The 21,729-nt window shown below is 32.7% G+C and overlaps 1 long non-coding RNA gene across 3 annotated transcripts; it reads right to left on the bottom strand.

Annotated features, from left to right (window-relative positions):
* Positions 1 to 1,928: 1,928 nt before the first annotated feature.
* Positions 1,929 to 6,200, bottom strand: LOC128990451 (uncharacterized). Of its 3 annotated transcripts, none has more exons than XR_008490526.1 (4): positions 6,105 to 6,200; positions 5,093 to 5,258; positions 4,063 to 4,173; positions 1,929 to 2,000 (listed from the first exon to the last, which is right to left on the bottom strand). It is a non-coding gene; the product is annotated as an uncharacterized LOC128990451 (long non-coding RNA). The 3 variants fall into 3 exon arrangements; XR_008490527.1 differs by lacking the exon at positions 6,105 to 6,200 and adding an exon at positions 5,898 to 5,964; XR_008490525.1 differs by lacking the exon at positions 6,105 to 6,200 and having other exon boundaries at positions 5,093 to 5,394.
* Between the last annotated feature and the right edge of the window lie 15,529 nt (positions 6,201 to 21,729).

The raw sequence follows: 21,729 nt of genomic DNA on the forward strand, positions 1-21,729 counted from the left end.
TAAATGAATATTAAAAATAGTTAGTATTATTTTTATAGATATGTTTTGTTATAAACTAATTTACTTTTATGACCATTATACAATAAAAAGGTCACTGAGCTTTTGGTATATTTAGTCTTTCTAGAAAAAAATAAAAAACTCAAAAAATTGAAAAAAAAGCCAATAAAATCTTTTTAAGTTTGTATAACTCTGAAAAAACTTACCTGAGACCCGAAAAATCGTTATGTTTGTATAGAGGTGTGCTTCTTTTGTGTAAAAACATTGAAATATGACGATGTTTTAATTTTTGAAATTTTTATGATAGAAATCATAAACGTGATGGTCAGGGACAAGCGGTACGGTCGTGAATTGTCTGGAATAATCTTAATCTTTCTAAACAATCCTTCAATTATCCTGTTAGTTATAATAAAAATATGTGTTTCAATTGCACTAAACTGTTCAATTTACAATTATATTAAAGTTTTTGTCACGACCAAACACACTATAATCCAAAAGGCTGGATTGGTCGTGAAAAAACCCGCGATGGTCGTGAAACTTTGGTCGTGAAATTACGTGTTATTTGGCTCTGTTCTGGTGGTAGCCCTGCACCTCATGTTCGAGGATACAAAGTGGACTTCTAGGTTAATCTAGCAATTGAAATAACTTATAAACAAAAATTAACACCATGTCTACTTCATCGAATGACTACGTACGGTCATGGACACACCAAAATTACAAAAAACTCAATCTTTCCTTTATTAATCTTGTAATTCCTCCTTTCAACTCGAAACGACCGGCACTACAATCCTGACGTACACCCCGAACTAGTCTCTAAAACCAACTGACTCCATCGACACCAGGCTTGCCACTGTCGTGCTCCAAAGTTGAAAAATTTTCCCAAATGGTCGTGACGCCAAATCGAGGGACAGACTTATTTTGTCATGGTAGTCAGTTTTTAATGACAATAAAATTATAATATGCTCCTTTTTTGTAAGTTTAATAACCATTGATGACATAAAAATATGGCTTTATATATTTCGGCATGAATAATTAGTCTAAAAACAGCGTGAAAGTTGGAGAATGTACCCTAGGGACACGTCATGGTCGTGAATTTCGAGACTTTAAAAATACGAAAAAAATACCTAGAACCTATTTAAAACCAAATAAATGTGTGTAACATGTTGCCCCCGTCCCAAAAAATATTAAAACACATAATAATAAACTACAAATCCAGTATCTACGAAGTAAAAGGCCAGGGACATGAAAACGTACGTTTTTAAATTTTCACTCATAAACGTTCAATTTAGGTTCAAACGTCACTCAATTTTACATCAAATAAATATTCAAATTGAATATAAAATAAATATCAAATTTGACATTCATAAATTTATTGGTAAAATATAATAAAGAGAATATGATTGAATTTACATTCACATTTTAAATATGATGGTGATAAATATTGATATAACATTTTTGACATTCGAATATTAAATTAATATTCGCGAACATTCATTTGATATCAAATAAATGGTCAATTTAGGTTCAACCTCACTTAATTTGACATTAAATAAATATTAAATTGAATATCAAATAAATGTCTCATACATTTATTGGTAAAATATGTTTAGAAGAATTAGGTTGCATTTTTTCACATTTCAAATTTCATGGCGATTAAAATAATATCAGTTCAGACTTCTTTACTGTTCTTACCTTGATTTGACTTATTATTCTGAAGTTATAGGTAGTTTGTTAAAGTTCTTGGGTGACCCAAAAATGTAAATATCTATATATATATTTCTTATTTGACAAAACATTAACAAAAGTATCACAAAACATATTTGTTTAAAACAAAATTGCATTCAAGGAAAACATTTTAAAGAAAAAAGTTTGTTTGTATGATAAAATAAGTTTAATTAAAAATTATTTAAACACAAATATAAAAAAGATATGTACAATTTACAACAAAAATAATTCTGGTCTTCTTCATCTCCCAAATGGCCTTCTTGAGTTTTCTATTGTTCCTGTAAAAGAGGTTCAACAGAGTTATTTTCTAAGACAGCTATAGATAAAATATAATATGTTAGACAAGGGGTCTCCAACCCTTTTTCCTCGGTGAGCACTTTTTTGTCTAAAAACGCCACCGATTTAGCGACTAACGTTAATTGTTCGCTACTCTATCGAATCACAACATCATCTACTATCGATGCGATTGTAGTTGTCGTTTGTCACAAGGTAAAGGCTTTTTGTGATACGGACGAAATGAGAGCATTCTATTATAAAATTAAAATGTCGTAACCTAACCAAATTAACCAAACTTGCTGATTGTGAAAAAATTGAATTAAGGTTTACTACGGACAAAATGAGAGCATTCTATTATAAAATTAAACTGTCATTTAAGCTAACCTAACTTGCTGATAATATAAAAAAATATACAAGATAAAAATTGAATGAAGATTAGATTTAACAAGGTTAGGTTTGCAGCCATGGAGAAGGTAAAAAGTTTTTTTGAGCATACGTCAATAGTATAGGATAAAGTAAATAAGTTTGCCAAATTTTATCAAAATCTATCCATAAACAAATAAACTAAATAGTTTCCTTTTTTAATAATCTAAAATATAGTTCTGTTCATAAAATAAAATTATAAATGCCTCTAATTCTAACGAAAGATGTGCAATTAAGAAGTAATCACATTCTAAGCTAAATCTTTGACAAAAAGTTCAATGATTTTTTAGTGAGAATAGGCTATAAAATTTGACACTTAAAATGTCAGCTAGTTTAAGATTTCAATTTGTAGTTCTGCCAATTAGGATCAATTAAATATATATATGTTTAAATTAATCTGCCGCTACTTGACTACTACTAATATTCCCCTAGGCCTATTGAGAAAAAATTAGCAAGTGAGAGACATTTACTATGTTCCTATTTAAATACGTTAACCTGCCAACTTGGATACAGGGTATTGTACACAAATTTTGTTGAATGGGGAAGAGGCAGTTAATTGCTCTTAATTATGGTATGAGCCGCGAGGTAAATAAATATCCCATGGCTGAGCCTGCATTCATTGACAAAGTTCTCTTTTTACACCTCAAGGAAATCACGGTCAACAATGAAGGGTGTTGCTGGGATTGCAAAAGACAATCATGGCACCGTCGAGACTGCAGTATAATATGCTCGTGAGTCTTGGGGAGATCACGGGAGATGATCACGATATAGCTGAGACCACCTGACCACACGTGTTTACGCAATCGTGGGAGAATATAATTGGTGTTTGCTATAAAAAATAATAATTTTCAAAAACGTATGCTGGCTTTCTGCTGGCTGGAATAAAACTGCACGAGGGCCGGATGTAGCCCACAGGCTGTAGGTTGGAGACCCCTTCGTTAGGCATTTTTAAGACCTATTTTTTTACTATACCTGTACTTTATAATTATATTTGTCGATAAGGCATTGAGTTCTTGACAATAAAGAAAAAAGAGATGGATAAAACCGCAGATAAAGTTTTGCTCATTTGCATAGCCTGTCACTGAAAATTCACAATTTGAAAAGAAAACATCACAGTAGTTAGATGTCGGCCTAATCTGTTAATTATAATAAAATTTAAATTCTATATTAGGTAATTAGATACGCAGAGGATACGCGTCCGGTAACCGGACGTGGATTAGGCGTCCGGCAGTTACTGTCATAACCTAACCTAACCAACCAAACTTGCTGATAATTAAAAAAATCAAATGAAGGTTCAATTCTCTTCATAACATTAAATTATAAATGCCAAAAATTCTAACAAAAGATGTACAGTTAAGAAGAAATTACATTCAAAGCAAAATCTGTGACAAAAAGTTAAAGAAACCGATGGGTTTCGAACCAGGGACCTCTAGGATATCAGCCGAGCACTCTATCCATTACACCACGAACAACGCTGACCGAACATCGTATCGTTGTGGTAATGGCGTTCCGGGACCCCACAACCCGGTGACGTCACTACAGGACGCCTAATCCACGTCTGGTTACCGGACGCGTATCCTCTGTGAATTAGATAAGCAATCTTTTCTTTAACCTAAATTATAAATAACACAATAAATTTACCTTGCATCAATCCTAAACTTTGCTGGGCGAAGCCAATTCTTGATTATAGTAGCAACAACATATATTTCCATTACACCACAATCCTAGTGTTCTTGCGTACCGGTTCTGCCTCTGTATAAAAGAGATTAGTATTAGCACTAGAATTTGTATATATTTTAATTTTCCTGATCAACACCCAGGATAGCCTACAACTAGGTACACATATTAAATTGTTAGTGAAATCTATTTTATATTTTAATGGCATTTGCTTCTTTTGAGTAGCCTTGTTAAAGCTAAATCTAAATCTGAAAATTGAAAATTTTGACCTAGGTAGTGGTAAAAGTAATCCTCAGTCACTTGAACGGACAAATATTGGGGTGAGCACTGACTGAAATGAGTGCAACGGTCGGATGTAGTTTGGTGTGTGTATAGGCCTATGTGTGCGTTTAAAAAAATTCAACTAATACAGTTTTCTTTTACACAAGTTAGCACTGCCGGAATATTTATATAGTGTAAATCAAAGACTTCCTATATAAGTGGGTCACAAAAAAGAGAAACTCTCTAAACTGTGTGATGAACCTTAGGCTACGTTATTACCCAATAGGTACCTATCATGAATTAGGTTGTGTTTTGGTGGTAGAGCCTAACTTATCTACAGTTCCTAAGAGAACCTGCGATATATCATCGGACGGTATATATATATCTGATTTGATATTAATATTGCAAAACCAATTCACCAAATCTGCAAATCATAACTCAATTTGATGTTTACATAGTGAAAAAACATAGGGAACGATGTATTGAATAGGATAATTATTGATATATAATGTTATTCATCCGATAATATATCGCAGGTTCTCTGCGGAACTGTACCCGTTATGGCAAAAAAGACATACACAGTCATGGCGAATCAAACAGAAAAATTGAAATAAAAACACCTAAGATTGAAACTTTATTTTAACTTATTTTAACTTTGAGAAAACCTAATTGAAATATATGTATGTCTACCTATTATTAATGTCTGATTGTAAATAAAAAAAAAAAAACTTACGCAAGATAGCTGGCTTCAGATGCAGATTGCAAAAGAAAAATTTATTCCTCCTTCCCAGCCTACAGGCTGCTAGACAGCCACTTTGTCACTCGGGAGAATTGGTACCGTAGGCAAATTATTCACTGCTACCAAATAATAACTTCCACCAAAGCTGCAGAGTTATCAACTGAAACAATGGAGAGAAAACTACTTTTAGTTAAATTCATGCATACCTTTCTCTGGCCTAAATATGTATCAAGATTAGTTAGGCCTAATCATTGGTTGGTAAAGGAAGCAGACAACAACTAAAATACAAAAGACTAAGAGACAATACAGGGGTAGACTTTTGTATCTGTTGTAAAAAACAACCGAATTAAAATATCGATCGTTATAGCCTATGTTCATTCAGTTGTTTTTGACAACAGATACGGAAGTGTACCCCAATTCAGTTTAAAAGGAAAATGGATTTCAAATAGGCCAGGCTATTTCTTTTATAATACCGGTAAATTGTAACCTGGTTGAGGTAGAATATGTTAGGCCTAGGCTAGCCTAAATTAAGTTAACTTATTCTTGATGGTGAATTTACATAAACTTAAGTTAGTGACTGACGTAAAATATAACCCACATAACTTAGTAATATTTCAAAATTAGCCTAACAAGGTATTACAACACAGTATGGTATTCCATTTGCCTTGTAAACCAGTAAGTTAGTCCCACTTACTAGCCTATATATTGAACACTATTTTCATCCGGAAGTTGCCCTTTGAAGCTAAATAAACTACTGGTTCAGTAAGAACTAAGCAAGCTGCCTAACTTAGTAGCTTACGCCTAGGCCTAATTAGTATGCAGAAAAATACTTCCTCTAAAACAGATTGCCTATTTTGAGGTTTCAGATTTATCTATTTATACTTAAGTTAAGGCATTAGGAATGATAAGTTGGCCAATTTAATTTGTACAGTAGCTTAACTTAGGTCTAGGTAAGGCCAAGGCCTAAAATACGTCTATATTACTAGGTATAGTGACTTATACTTACATACTACAAGGATCAAAACGTGAAAAGATGTTCGGTGTAGGTTATGCCAATACCCAGTCACAAAAATAACAACTCTAAACTAACAGTGCCACACACTAAACAAAATATCAGCACACTTGAGTTAACTGATTTGAGGTTATGTCTTGTTCTTGAATCTTGATACTCTTGTTGCTTCCATAGTTTATTTTCACTACTTGTGTACTTTCCCTCAAAATGGGCAATTTGTTGGTTAATAAATAAATAAATCCACACCGTGAATAAACTGGCCACCACTGGTCGCGCGACGGATTTTGTAATTTGTTTTGTATTCTAATGTTTTGTTTTGTTTGCTGAGTTAGGTTAGAATTAAGTTAGTTGGTGTTTTGTCTTTGTCTTCAGTCTTCCTCTCTTCCTTTCATACGAATGGGCCAAGTCAAGCTCAAACTAGATACTTAACATATTTTTAGAGTTATATTACACTTAAAAAAAATTAAATTTACGTTTGGTTTAATTTACTAGTAAAAATAAAATGATAAGGCCAATCGTTAAGAGTTTGACTTTTTTATTAATAAACAAAACTTTTAAAAAAGCTGTGTTTCCTATTCACTCTTCTTGAAATGTGTAGTAAGCCTAGATTCAGAAAAAATATCAGATGTTCCAACAACTCCCCCCCCCCGCGAAAAGTCAAAATCCATCATCAATTAATTAAAAATTACAGTGTTCAGTGTTCCTTCCTATTATTAATTATTTTGAGATAATTGACCTCCGACCTCCATGTTACAAACTGGGGCCCATTTCATAATAAAGTACAAACTAATATTATTAGTAAATCAGCTGATTGCCCAATGCAAATCTAATGGAAATAACAAGTTACAAGTTGTAACTTGTAACTTGTAGTTTATTATGAAATGGGCCCCTGTAGGCTGGGGACTAATTCTTTACTCTAAAAAATTTAAAAGTTAAATCTAAACATTTTTAAAACTAGTATATTTGGAATTTTTCAAAGAGAAAATCAAATTTTAACACATTAAGAATATTTAGATAATATTCTAAATTTGATGTTATTTGACTTTGTATTTTGAAGATACAATAAATATTCAAAGTTTGACATTGTTTGACTTTGACATTTTGAACATTAAATGAATATCAAATAAATATCAAATTTTTGATTTGACATAGTTTGATATATTGAACGTTTATTTGATATCAAATAAATATTCTGTGCTATCTTGGTCACCATTGAGAAAAACATTTCGTTTGCAGAATATTAGTAGTGTAACAGTAGAACCCTTTTAATCTCAGCTACAAATAAAATACCTATTAAGTTTGTTGAGTATCTGGATATTTAAATATAGTTTTTATTTAGGACAGCGTACCAATTTAGTTCTGGATACCACGTCGATGATATTTTTCACTTGATTAACCATTTTTTAATTATTTCAAATCAAAGATATCTTATTAAAGTGACTTACCATATAAAAGTGCCAAAAATTCTTAAAGTATACATGTTTAAGCCTTCTGCAATTGAAAAAGGCAACAAATTAGTCTTGAAATAAAATAAGCAAAATATGAACAACGTTATGAAAAAAATGTTTCGTTTCACATAATATGTCATCAGTTTATATTAAGGGTATGAATGAAATGTGTTTCTTGTGATAAAAAAAAAAACAAAAAACAAATAGGAGCTTAAGTTAAACATTAGGCCTAATAGGTTATGATATTATTGAATATTGGATACTGAAGTAGACATTTTATCTATACGAACCAGTTGTTGGGATTTTAAAATTCGAATAGAACGTATAATATAATAAGAATGAGGTTCTCACAGAGTGGACTATGGTCAAATCTATACCTTCTCCTCTACTTACTTTCTCCCCGATACATAGTATTTGAAGAAAGTATTGTTTTCGTCAAAAATTTTTAGTTTGAGTTTTGGGTGGAAGCATAGACTAAGCAACAACTATAGGAGTATGTTTTATATATGGTGGAAGTATCAGTTTTGGGTCCCCTGAACCCAAATAGTCACTTTAGAAGTGCTGTCTCTGTGTGTGTGGATGAGTACAAAATGAACCCATGGCATCTACAGTGTTTTCTATGACGCCTCCCACCCACACGAATCTCCCCACAATAGTTTTCTTAAATTTTATTTTTAATTTATCTGAAAACTATAAGTGTTTGTAATGATTTTGATATTCTCTAACGGTTTCAGCTGATGATGGAACAAGTTACTTCTACATCGAGTAAGCAGAACCAGACCAACTTTAAAGTGGTTTCTTGGCTTGCTAAAGACAACAAAACTTTTGAGACGTCTCTATTACTAGATGTTTTTCTGCATTCGTACAAAAAGCTTATTTTTAAGTCTAAATATTCTTTTGTTTACCACTCTGTTACATTTGGTCGTAAGGGAGGGAGTTATAACAACACCAGAGGAGATGGTTCGGAGCGCAAATGCTTTTCTTAAATTAATGGTCAACTAAGCTGTACATCGTACTTGCTACTTTTTATTAGATTTATACAAACAGCCACAAATTTAAAATGTAATTGGAATAAAAAGATAAAACAAGGGGATTTCGCACTTTTCATGAAAGATTAATTGAATGTATCTGGGATGAAAATAATGCTAACCAAGAAAAGGTTTTTGACTGACTAACCATTAATTGTATTGAATTATTGTATACATATCGTTTTGTTACACTTACAACTAAGATTGATAGCCAGTAAGTATGAAGATATGAGAACGAAGACGGTAAACATTTCTAACTAAATTCATCGTGCTCAATCTTAATTCCTCCAACTTTTCTGGTTTTAAATTAATTAATTTGGATTGCAATGTTTCAATTTACAAAGAAAGTTTTCATTTCCAGTGTTTCTCGCTGGCTTAGTCTTAATTTACACAATATTCTGTTTAATGTTTGCGTTAATAATGTAAAAGAAACAACATTTTTGATATTCCTTAGGTTATAGGCCAAAGGTAATTTTTTCTAACTTTTCTATACATATATTTTCCAAAAGGTCTTTGTGGTCATGAAGTACCTGCACAAACAAAACAAAAAGTAGAAATTACTAGAAAAAATTACTATTGGTTCTACTAGATGTTAGACCAATTTATTCCAATGTAGGTCTATGTGAAGGGACAAACAAAAACTGTAAACCAAAGTACAAATTATTGAAAAAAGCTTAATAGTCTATTAGATATGAAAACAGCGGAGATTTTTGTACAATGGTTTTGACTCTGAGTCATGTGGCTAACCATGGTTTTGAAATTGTCATCCAACTATTTTATAGAACTAGCGTACATGTTGCAATGTATTACAGGAGTTATTTCAAAACGAATAACAGTCATATTTACAATGAGTTTAAAAGAGTCAACTCAAAGATTACCGGTGTGTAACTCAGACCATGTTTATCTTCGTTATTGATAAACCTAAAGCATTCCGGCCGGTTTTCTCCTTCTCTAAATGCCTCGCTGTACAGGCAACACAGGTCATTGATAGAGGGCCAATTGAGAACAAAAAGTCGTTTTGGGGTAGTGTTAGGGCGCATTTGTAACCTAATAGTTGAGTGTGTCCAGGGTCAGGTGCCGACTGTGATGAGTTAAGCCTAAACGCGCCACTGATCTGTAGCTGCGGTCGTTATCACGATTACGCCTCCTGTCTATGTTTCGTTTTCGTCGCGTCGGAGACATTTAAAAGAAAAAAACAACAACAAATAAACAAATTATAGGTACACAAAAACACTATAAATGCACAAATTTAAGTTAGAATCATGCTAACCCGATCCGTTATAACGACACAAAACAACCATAAATACACAAATTTAAGATAAAACCATACTAACACGATCCGTCTTGGGGGTTATGTTTACACAAACTCAAATAGTAAACAAATGTACTCAATGCGTTTCATTGAATTGAAAAATAAATAACAGAAATTAAATTATACAGCTGATCAAAATGTAAACAATTATGTTCCTCGTAAGGATAACATGGGAACTTTCAAAGCCACTGGGGCAGAGCCCAAAGGACTTTTTCAAAAATGTAAGGCCAGTTTGCAAATCTACGCGACACGCTCTTTCCAGTGAGACGTCAATGTATGAAATCGGCTAATAAATGGCGGAGGAGTTCAACCGACAAAGTTTCATGTAGCGTATTAATTATATAGATAACATAGCAATGGGACATTTCCAAAAAGCAAAAATACTGTAAATTGGCTGTTACGTATATATTGACGTTTACATATTGGTAATCAACGTATCTTATAAAGGATGTGATCTAGTTAAAAAGGAATATGACCTTTCTGTCATGACAGTCTTACTTAAATCGTATTTTCTCTTTGTACCATATTTTACAGCAAAAATGTAGTGTTATTTTCAATAATGTTACCAACCCAGTGCGCCAAAGTCCGTAATATAGGCAGGTGCAAATAATTTTTCAAGATGGGTACCATTTTAGGCAAGGTTTCTATGTTTGGATTTTATTAGACACGATAAGAGCAGATATTTCTACATAATTATTTGATATGTGTAGAATAATATGATAACATTTAGGCAAAAGGGGTGAAAAGGCAAACACCAACCCGTACAATAGATATAAGATAGTTCAATAAGAAATAATTTAAGAATTGCTGTGATAAAAGGATTTTCCACTGATTTCATAATGGAACGTTATATTGCAAAACATGACATGATACAGAGGAAAATCAATTTTATGATCAGAAAATAACATTGCAAATACTTATAATACTCGGCTCATTTGGTACAATTAAGTAACTCCCAATTAATATGTGTTGTTTGAAATACAATTTAAAAATGAACAGCTGTTTTATTAAAAAGTATTACTCACATGGCCAAAATGTAAACAACTCTGTGGAGGGATCTTTAAAGGCTTCTGGGGCAGAGCCCTAAGGGATTTTGCTTAGTTTTTATTTTGATAACTAATCTAAAGATCAAGACCTTTCTTTGGACACCTCTACCAAGTTTCTATGCCCAGTCGTTCTCTCAAATTAGTGGGGACAAAGTTTCCAATTCAATTTTTAGATTTCCCCATGTTAATCTTATGGGAGAAAATCCATCTTTGAAGGCCTGTGGGGCAAAGCCCGAGGGGCTTTATTACAGGAATTGGTGAAAGGGGGCGTCTACACAAAAAATACTTTATTTGGACACGTCGTTTGTAAAAATCCGTCCATTATTAACGGAGGAGTAGTGTTTTCTAGAAATCGCCTTCACGTATTATATATAAGGATTTCATTCCTCTAAGACACATTTTTTTGTTCGAAATTAGCAAAGTGCTAACAAATTCATCGGGAGACAATAGGTCCATATGTCTCAAGGGATAAACATTTGCTAAGTTAAACACATGACTTTGTGAAATTTCGTAAATACACAGCGTTACAAACTAGTATTTTTCTAAAACTCTGTGTATTTCTATTATGTGGTAGTCAGTCAATAGTGAACATGCTGAGTCATATTAAGTGACTCAATTGTCAATGTAGATAGAGTTGTACGCGTGACTCCTCAATATAAGGACATCTAAGCATGCTAATACAGTACAGTAATACAGAACAGGCTAACACGTAGGCCTAATTCAGAGCCACACTACACGGAATTCTGTTCGATCCTAACCATTGAAAGAGCCGATTTGCAAACTATAGAAACATAGGAAAGTCATAGAACACCACCTAGGAGAAGAAATATAAATAATGTGTTTTTTTTAGAGTTTATAATCGTTATTATGGACAGCTTAATGTTGATTATATCGATCTGTTATGTACATATTGAGTATTTCCATAATCTTCGAGTCGAATCTTTTAAAGTCCTCAGAAATTATGACTGTTATTCGTTAAAAAAAAAAAAACGCCTGTTAGCAATTGCTCGAATTCGAGAAACAGGGGCACTAGTTTCTTTTAATTGTAATAACAATACCACTGATTGTTACAATTAAAAAAAACTACAATATTTATTATCGATCACGTAGATATTACGAATTGTTTTCATACGAGCGTTATTACGTGTACAAGATAGTTAAGGACAAAAAAGTAATGTTTGTGTTGCAACTTAAGAAACTATACTCTAAAATAGACAATATTACATTCCCTATATTTTTCGCCACAATACATACTAAATAGCTTATTTTTGCACTCTTTTTAAACCAGAAAGTCGTTTACGAAAAGGGACCGGTGAAGTCAGATAGAGTACGGTAAATTGTCATTTAATCGTTGTCATCTCTTTAGACACATTAAGTGATCTAAATAATTACATAAGTGGAAATATATAAACTTCCAAAATCTTACACAATATTTGTAAAGGAACAGTCCACAGAAATGTTACCGTACTCTCTGTCACAATAAATTGGATAATCCCATTGTTCAAAAGTATACAATAGCTTAGAATTCAATTAAGTATATAAGATTTACGTAATAACACGTGGTTATACGTGGTGTAATGGTAATAATTTAGCTCAAAACTGTAATTGATTCCAATGTCTAGAAGTATTTCACGAGTAACAAGTAAACAGATGGATGAACAAATGTTTCAATTATATACCATAGTTTGGTTGAAGATAGAATGGGTAGTCCTAAGATATTCCGGCAGGTGAAAGGACCAAGACGGTTTGGTAAGTTGAAGGGAGAGATCTGTTTTCATGGCCAGTGGTCGGCTAAGTGGGGAGATGTGATAACGCTCTAAGCTGATGCATTATTGATATGACTGATAATGTAGCTACATTCAACGGTATTGACCTCCATGGATGATTCGGCGTCGTTCAGAATAGCTTTGGAGAAAATTAGTTAAAAGTTAGTTAAACATGTAACATTTAACATTTGAACAAACTTTAAAAGTGTTTGTGACTACAATTTCTCCCTACATAGGACATGGAGAAATTATTGTGTTAATCAACATTTTCGAGATTGAGTTTTGGGTTGAAACATTCGTTGGGTCCCTCTGATCCCCCCAAAATGTGGTTTTCAATGTGATTTCTGTGTGTGAATGGATGTGTACAGAGTTACAAAACTACACCTGAGGTCCGATTTTTATGAAATTCGGTAGGTGTGTACTGATCCATAGAATCTCTAGACATTCTTTTATTATTTTTAATGGTTTTTTATAAGTGATCACACCAGCCGCTTAGACATATAAATGGAGATTTTACTAAAATATTTCATTTCTATTCATACCCAGCCCGATAATTTGTTGTCTTAAAGTACTTGACTGTAAACCATTTAAAAATATAACACCAATTGATTATGTTTGAGTAGCATTCAAAAGTTGCCCAAATAAATAATATACAATAAATCACAATAAGTTTGTTTATTACAGTACGTATATTTTCTCCTAAAAAAAAAAACTGAATTTTAAGTGTAGGTATTGAATTATATGAGCATTATTGCCTAGAGGACAACATTCAACCACAAAATTAAAAATATAAATTAATCTATAGGCTAACACTGATTTGACGGAACTCCTAATTGTCAAGGTATCCATAATATCCATATATCTGTCTTGTATATTCTGCCCACTTAAACAGTGAAGGTTTCCCTTTTCCAGCCGTCCTACTTAACAGCTTTTTTCATTTGATGTGTCATTGTAAAGCTAGCTAAGTGACGAACCTATTAATATTATTTCCTTTAGAGATTCACCCCCTAGCCTTAGAATGTTTTAAGGCCTACATTCAAAGATTCAGCAATGCTGGCTATCTTTATACCGGCTTAAATGTTCATTAAAATGTGAACAATTGACTTTCCGAATGTTTAGCCGTGCACTTTCAGATTGTTTAGAGACAAAACAGTTGATTAAAATGCATTAAAAATATGTCTTCCTTCTTATAACTGTTACCTGATTGAAGTAGTAAAACAATGCTGTAGATATAAATGCAACAAATTTAGTTTATTGCAAATCAGTAGTTTTATTTACCCAATTTTGAAACAAATATAATCATTGAAAATAAAAGGGTATTGAATCATTCGTTTTGCCTTGGAATCGAACCCTATAAAAATGCAGTTTAGTGCATGGTCCTGTGGGGAATTATTAAATATGACCGATGAATAAATCCTCTTAGACTTGACTTGGTTTTTATTTACACAAAGATACATCATGGTTAAAACACATTTTAAATAACAATCAATTAAATAATATGTTATAAAACAAAACATGTTCAGAATAGATAATCAAGTAAAGAAAGGCCAAAAGACAACTAATTTTCAGTAACAAACATAGACTGTTGATTAGTTACAGGTCCCTCGTTGACATTCATCAAACTTAATTTGCATGTAATGTCAATGTAATACTGCTCATTGTAAAGTGTTATCTGTTCCCAGACTTGAGGTAACTTTATAAAGCAGAAACACCCCTGCCTCGGGGATTGCTATGAGATGAACTACTAACAAACAAACAACGAGCTTATCTTTGATGGAATACTTGACAAGAAATTATAATTAATAAAAATATAACAGACTATTCTTATTTGAGGCTATATACTGTGCAGATACAAATAATATTTTTTGTTGTACAGATAAATCCTTTTAAACATCTTGACGCCAGATCGGTAAATATTGTCACAACAGAGATGATCTTATATTTGAGGGAATTGTCGTCCCACAGAAGGGTTGGGTAGTGAGGGGGAAGAGAGGTGGTGGAAGTAGTAGAGTACTGGATACTAATCATACACTTTGTGATTGTTTACAGCTGTAATATTTCCATGGTAATTACATTAAAAAGTTAATATAATTATTTTTTGTAATAATTATTAAACATTTTTCCTTTGTGGTATCACGAAATATTACTCGATCTGGATCAATTGTGATTTTTCAAATATACATAAAAATGGCTACAACACTCTTAAGTTGCTTGATTTATTTAGGATCAAAATTATATACGTCTACACTATGACCAAGTACAAGTGATCAATCAATAAGAAAATGTAAATCGTTTCTTAATCAATTGCAGATTCGATTCAGCCTGTCCTAGTTTAAGCCCTCGGCACTACTGAACTAGGATTTAATAATTTTTACGCTACGAAATATATCCAAAATGCACAAAGTTTTATCGGAGCAATCAGTGATAAAAACAGTGAGCACAATCATGTCATGAGAGCAGGTATTTGCAATTGTAATGCTAAGTATCACTACCTCACTTGGTTGTTTGCATGTAGAACAAACAGTGAACCTGCTTCCCCGGAACTCTAGCCTGGTAAACACGCCAATTTAAATTTGTCTTGTTTGTCACTCGTACCTGTCATGTACTGTGTAAAACATCGGGTTTCAACAAATTTGTCAAACTTTTTTGTAATGATCATGAGATGAGGTTGGTTGAGTTAGGTGCGTATTTTACACCAAATCAGTGAAGGATGAGTGTAGAGTGCTGTGATATGATCTGTGTAGCTTTTTTTACTGACTAAGATCAGCTGTTTCATTAGCCAGGACCATTCATTTTCAAATTTTCAAAGCGAAATGATCAGGAAAAGCTTGTCCAGTTTCGAAGCATCAAAAAGCTACTCACCTTTCACAGGATCAAACCGGCGACCTTTGAATTGTTAGGCGAGCACTATAACCACTCAGACACCCAGCCAGTTATGGCTACATATCCATAGTACACACATAAATATAGCTATCCAATGATATACACTTTGTTAAAAGTAAAGATTTTAAAGGTAGGTCCTGACATTAGTCTGAATGGTAACTAAGGCGTTGGGGTTTAAATTAGAACAAAAATCACATATGTTTTTCAAATTAAAGATTAATTACTCACGATTTCCTGTATTGCAATATAAGATGCTATGTTATTTTTGGCATAGTAATTTAAAGTATAAATTTGCAGGGTCCAGTTGAAATCGACTGGTCAAAATGTTCATATTTATTTACATTCTTGTACGTGAGTGCAATATAATGTGACAAATATTTAAAACAAGGATTTATTCGTTACAATTTTGAACAGTTTTAAATTATTGTTAATTATTTTACAGTTCAGTTCCACTCGAGGTTATACTAAGAAAACAAAGTTACGGTGACTTTGTCTTGCCAAGAAACCACTTAAAACTTGACTATAAACTCATTTAGGTGCAGTATCAGTTACTCCAGAGTCAAAATGCGCTTTCAATTTATAAAGATAGTTACATCACGATGTAGTGAATACTAAATGTTATTTACTATGTTTTAACTCCTAAAGGCACTACAAATTATCAAATAAGTTGGCTTATTTGGTAAACTAAGGTGCCTTTAAGATCTTAAACATTGAAAACATAAGAAACAAAATTACCGCCATTTCGAATTTTACATTAAATTTGCCATTATTAGTTTATTTGTTATAGATTTTTACAATAAAAGTGCCATAGGATTTGAATTTGCAAGAGAACACATTTTTTTGCATTTTTTAAATTAAATGTTCGAAAACACGAAAACAGTTAAGTAGGCAAACAGTTTAATTATATTCAAATACAACACATAGGCATTACAGCAACTGAAAAGTAGTTAAAAGGTAGTTCCGTGACAGCGTTAATATTCTTTTCACAACTTCCTGAAACATGTTCAGTCAGGAAGTAAAGCTTGATAGTAAAAAGCAGAGTATGGCAAAAATGTCAAAACACAATTTTTGATCAATTTCAAAACCCAACATCCTGTTCCTTTGACCAGGATTTTGGTTCACCAACTCAATCAAGTTTATTCAATTAATGATTTAAAATCGGACCAAAATTGTTTAAGTTATCGTATTCATGGACACACTTTAACATACATATACACAATATAACAATTTGAACGAATTGTGCCATTGATAATAATTGAATGTTCTGGATAAATGTTATACTACGCATAGTACATCTTCAGTTCGGATCCTACGATAAAAAAATATTGTTAGGACTGCCTTCCAAATATACACACACTGCCACATTTTATTTATGGTATAGATATACAATAAATTTAAAGTAACAATTTTACAGAAGTTATTTAAACATTGCTTGTTAAAACTAACACAAAATCCATTAACATCAAGGGTCAGCTTCGATTATATTCTTTAATTAATTATTTAATCCATCCTTTTAATTATTAATTACTCGTTAATTAGTTATTTCATCACGAATATATTCACGATATACACAGAGTGGAGAGGGGTCTTGGATCCCGGATTAGGATACATATATCCCATAAGAGCCTATATTGGATCCCAGAGTAGGACGCGTACCACTTCATATTTTTGAAAATTTCTATGAGGTATAAAGGAATAATGATTTGGGTCCAGATACATAAACTGCAGCGCCGAATGAGGGGTTGGTAATATAGTAGGAGGCAGTAGGTATAAACGACCAAAAACGTCAGGTAGTATAAATCAGGGTTACTGTGTGGAGCTTCCTGGTCTGTATTGCCTCGGAGCGCCTGACTTTTCTATGCAAGGTGTTTTTACCGTTTTACCACCCGATAGTGGCTCTTGATTAACTGATAGAAAAACTGCATAAAATTATAACACCCCCACCGCAGCATTCTGCAGACCAAGTGCATTAACTTAAGTAGTATTTAAGTGAAAATCGAATCAGGTAAATGGAAATTTACTTATTCTGTAGGATCGCTGCGGCGGGGGTGTATATAATTTAGTTTTATTACATGTTATAGACAATATTTTATAATATAGTTCTTCGTGAGAAAAGAAAAATCTGTTAAAAATAATTGATATGTACGTTTTATATTGTTTTAAATTCCAAAGAAATGATTCAATCGAGCAACGCTCGGTCCCCTGGTACTTAGTTTGGTACAATCTTTTATCTTTGATTCACAACAATTAAATTTTGCTCATATATACTGTATGGTCCAATAAACATTTGATATTTTGCTAAACATTGATGTACTGTGTAGCGCATGATCCCACTATGAACGTTTTGTTTTTCTGTGTAAAGTTGATAAGTAAATTGCAGTAAAATGCAGCTAACGTAAACAATAAGTGGAGCAAGTGACAGGCGAATCACCCCGCGAAGCTCCTTGAGAATACTAACAAATTTACCCTCTCAGGTCAACACTAGCAATTGTAGACATTTATATCAGCAACACTGTTATCGTTATTATTTCTATCACAGGTTTAATCTTACCTCGTAACGTTAGACTCATTGTTCTTATAAAAAAAAAAAACATTTCGAAAGATATATTTTTTATTCTTTGACGATTTGGTGGTATTTGAACCCAAGACCTCAGGGACTGAAGTCCCGCGCTTTAAGCACTAGACCAGCTCACTCTCCATAACGACTCATTGTTAAAGTGGGATAAATACCTGTAATGTCGACAATCCCAAGTGGTTGTGAAACTATACTTGGGATTGTCGACATTACAGGTATTTAAACCAAAATAAAATATCTGGTTTTACAATACCTTTATCAGTTCCAAAAGTAACTTTCGTCAACGTGTGTTACATGTTTCGGCGAGCTGCCATTGTCAAACACTTCAATACAGGCATTATTTTGCTAAAATGGTTGAATTTTTTTGTAATTCTACTAATATATTGTTCTTAATATGAAAGCTGTAATAATACATAATAATGTATTATACAGTATAACTATAATAATGTAGATTAACTTAAAATAGGCTCAAGAGATGGGGTAAAATGACATTTAGCCATCGTCAATTAATTTTTCCTACAGTTACCTAACAATGTACATGTTCTCTCACTGATTTGAGAAAGCAAAGTGGCCAATTCACTCATCAGTGAGACAATGTTAACATTGTCTCACTCTAATTACTTTGTCTCACTCCAGATTTGCATCGTGAAGGCACGAAATAGTGAGCGCGTAACATGCAGTCAACGTCGTATGCGCGCGAAATACGTTGGCAGCACTGGCTGTAAATCAGCTGGTCAGCTGTTGTACTGTTGTATTTGTCACTTCGCATTAAATGTTATGTTAAAAGTTCACTTCTGTGTAAAAATAGGTTATGTTTCTTCACCAATTTATTTGTTTTATGGTAACTGTAGGAAAAGTATAATGTGCAACTCGAGTTCAAAGTACAATTGCCTCACTCGAGAAACCATTCCTCACTCGCCTACGGCTCGTGAGTAAGGATTTCTCTCGAGTGAGTCAATTGCTCACTTTTCTCACTAGTTGCACAAATAACTATTTTTAATGTTTGAATCTTTATAGTAAACCAAATGTCACACTTAGTACGAATGTACTTTTTAGATCGGGTAAATGTGTTGTTAATCCATTATTTAATCTTTTAGATTTATTGCAGAATGGGTTGATTGAAAGTCGTGCACTATTGTACTGTTGTGATATAATTCCCAACAGGTCTTATACATTTTGTTGATTTAATTTACGGTATAAATAATCTCAATAAAATCACAGTCTGGCGCAGTATAAAAAGTAGGTCAGTTAGGCCTATATTGACGTGTTCTGGTGACCTGGGTCAGTGAACTGTCTAGCATGTGTTGGACGAAATTCATCTGTCTACACCAGAAGTTTTGTATTAACATGGAGCGACTTATAATTCTGAATAAAATCTTGTATGATTTTAAACTACCCCCATTGAGGAATAACGTTATAATTTTAATATTAAGTGTAAAAAGAATGACATGACAAATTTGGAAGCCAGTGGGGTGGAGTCCTAGAAGAGTTTCAAAATAAAAACAGGCCTATGTAGTGTAATGGTTGTATTCCTGCAAAATTTCAGCTATATTAGTCTACTAGTTTTCACGTGATTGAAGTGCTCACATACATCCATTGTTTTACACTAATAATATTTGTAAGATATTAGATGAAATAACTAGAACAAATGAACATGATTGGTTTGAAACAAAATTATTTGGTCAGTACTGGTATTAATGGTATTATCATATTACTTGGCTGCGAAAATGTATTAGATTTTTGTTTGTTTTTTGTGTAAGGGTGTGAGCTCATTTGTTTTGTTACGCACAACCTTATGTACAGAATTTAAAATTATAAGGTTTATTACTCTATAAATTATTATTTATACGTCAATTGACTTGAATTAAGATCTATTGAAAATGTTGTCAAAAACATTTTAAAATATACGTTAAGAGGTAAGCAGAAGTTGACCACTTGTACTAGAAACATGAAAGCATGTAAACTTCGAAAGAAGATAAATAACTCCGTATAATCCACCGGGGAATCAAACATGCATAAAACATTACAAGAATTCTTGCAAGACTTGAATCTCCATCGCCTGTGAAAACATGACTTACGTATATCGTCTTCGTGAAACAGATATGGTTTACATGTTTACTAACAAAACAGTTACATTTTTGCATGTATAACAGTTTTATTCCGTTTATGTATACTAACTTGTAGAGGTAAGTGGTTTACATTGAAAGATCTTAAGGTGAAATCAGGAAAACATATTTTAATTCAGTATAATTGAGTTTCTCAATCCTCTTTGAAAACTTTGAACAATATTTAATGTGACTATTACTGCGTTAAAGTGATTCCAAAGATCAAACTGTTTCTTGATTCCAAAGAAACTACTTTTGCTGAAATTGTTCAATTGTATACACTTGCCGAAGTAAATCCGGCCACCATGCTCAGAAATTGGTTTGTAATCTAAAATAATCTAATTTTATTGTGACATAGTCTCTGATTTACTATTTTGTATACAAAAAGTAGTTTATAGTACCTTGGGTATCGCCAAAGGATTATTTTGAAGTAGTTTACCATGGTTTCGAATACAAGCTAAGCTAAGTTTTTAATAAATAATATAGTGTTACCTTTTACCGTTCCAAATTGGTGTAGACTACAACGCGTTTCGTCAACACAGTGATATCATCAGGTTATCTGCACAAGTAACACTATATTATTTATTAATAAAGACGTTCCAGTTGTAGGAATTGAATTCTAATTAGTTTTTAAGTTTACATCTGGGATGTAGATGATTTAATACCCCCTTTTCCCGTGTAAACCTGAAAATGAAGCTACTATAAGGTCTTCGAAACCTTAACTAACAGCTTAAAAAATTCCCGTGGTGATACACAATATAGTAGTATTTATTCCTTGTATCGACCTAATTTTCGCCATTCTTATGTTTCTTGATACCTATGGCTATTTCATAACCTCAAATATTGCATTAAAATCAAAACTCCGTTACTAAATCAGGGTCATGCAATGTATGACACTGAAAAACACTTATAAGTTTGGTCAACCCATCAACCATACCCAGAAGAAAAATGAACACTACAACTGTGTTAAAGTTGAGTTTGGGACCAATATTGGTCCAAGTTGTTCCTTAACAACAGCTGCAAACTTTTAAGTTGTTCACAAACCAATCTCTCCCGAAGTTTTTGTTTCCAACAACCTTATATGTCGCGTAATCATTTTTCGAAGTATATGTTGCGAAATTCATAGTTTACCACGACCTTGGAATAATACTAGAGTATCCTTTGCTCGAAATCGAGCAGATGCTAATTAATAAAAGAGCGAATTTAAAATAAATGACCAAAAAAGGTTTTTTATTTTTTTAGATTAAACTTATCAATGGTTAAGTAGCTACTGGACGTGCTCACAATGTTAATAAAAGCTATTTCATGATTTCCAACAGTCGGCCTTGTTCTTTAGTGTTTTATACAAATTATATTGAGCCCCTCAAAAGGATTTTCACCAGCAAAACATGAGGAAATCACACCAAAACGTCAAAATCAGTAATAACTCTAGATGGAGTTCTGTTCACAAAATAGC

The sequence above is a fragment of the Macrosteles quadrilineatus genome, unplaced genomic scaffold (assembly GCF_028750875.1).
Source record: "Macrosteles quadrilineatus isolate MER2022 unplaced genomic scaffold, UCM_ALF_1.0 Scaffold_3__2_contigs__length_128488019, whole genome shotgun sequence".
Lineage (NCBI taxonomy): Eukaryota > Metazoa > Arthropoda > Insecta > Hemiptera > Cicadellidae > Macrosteles > Macrosteles quadrilineatus.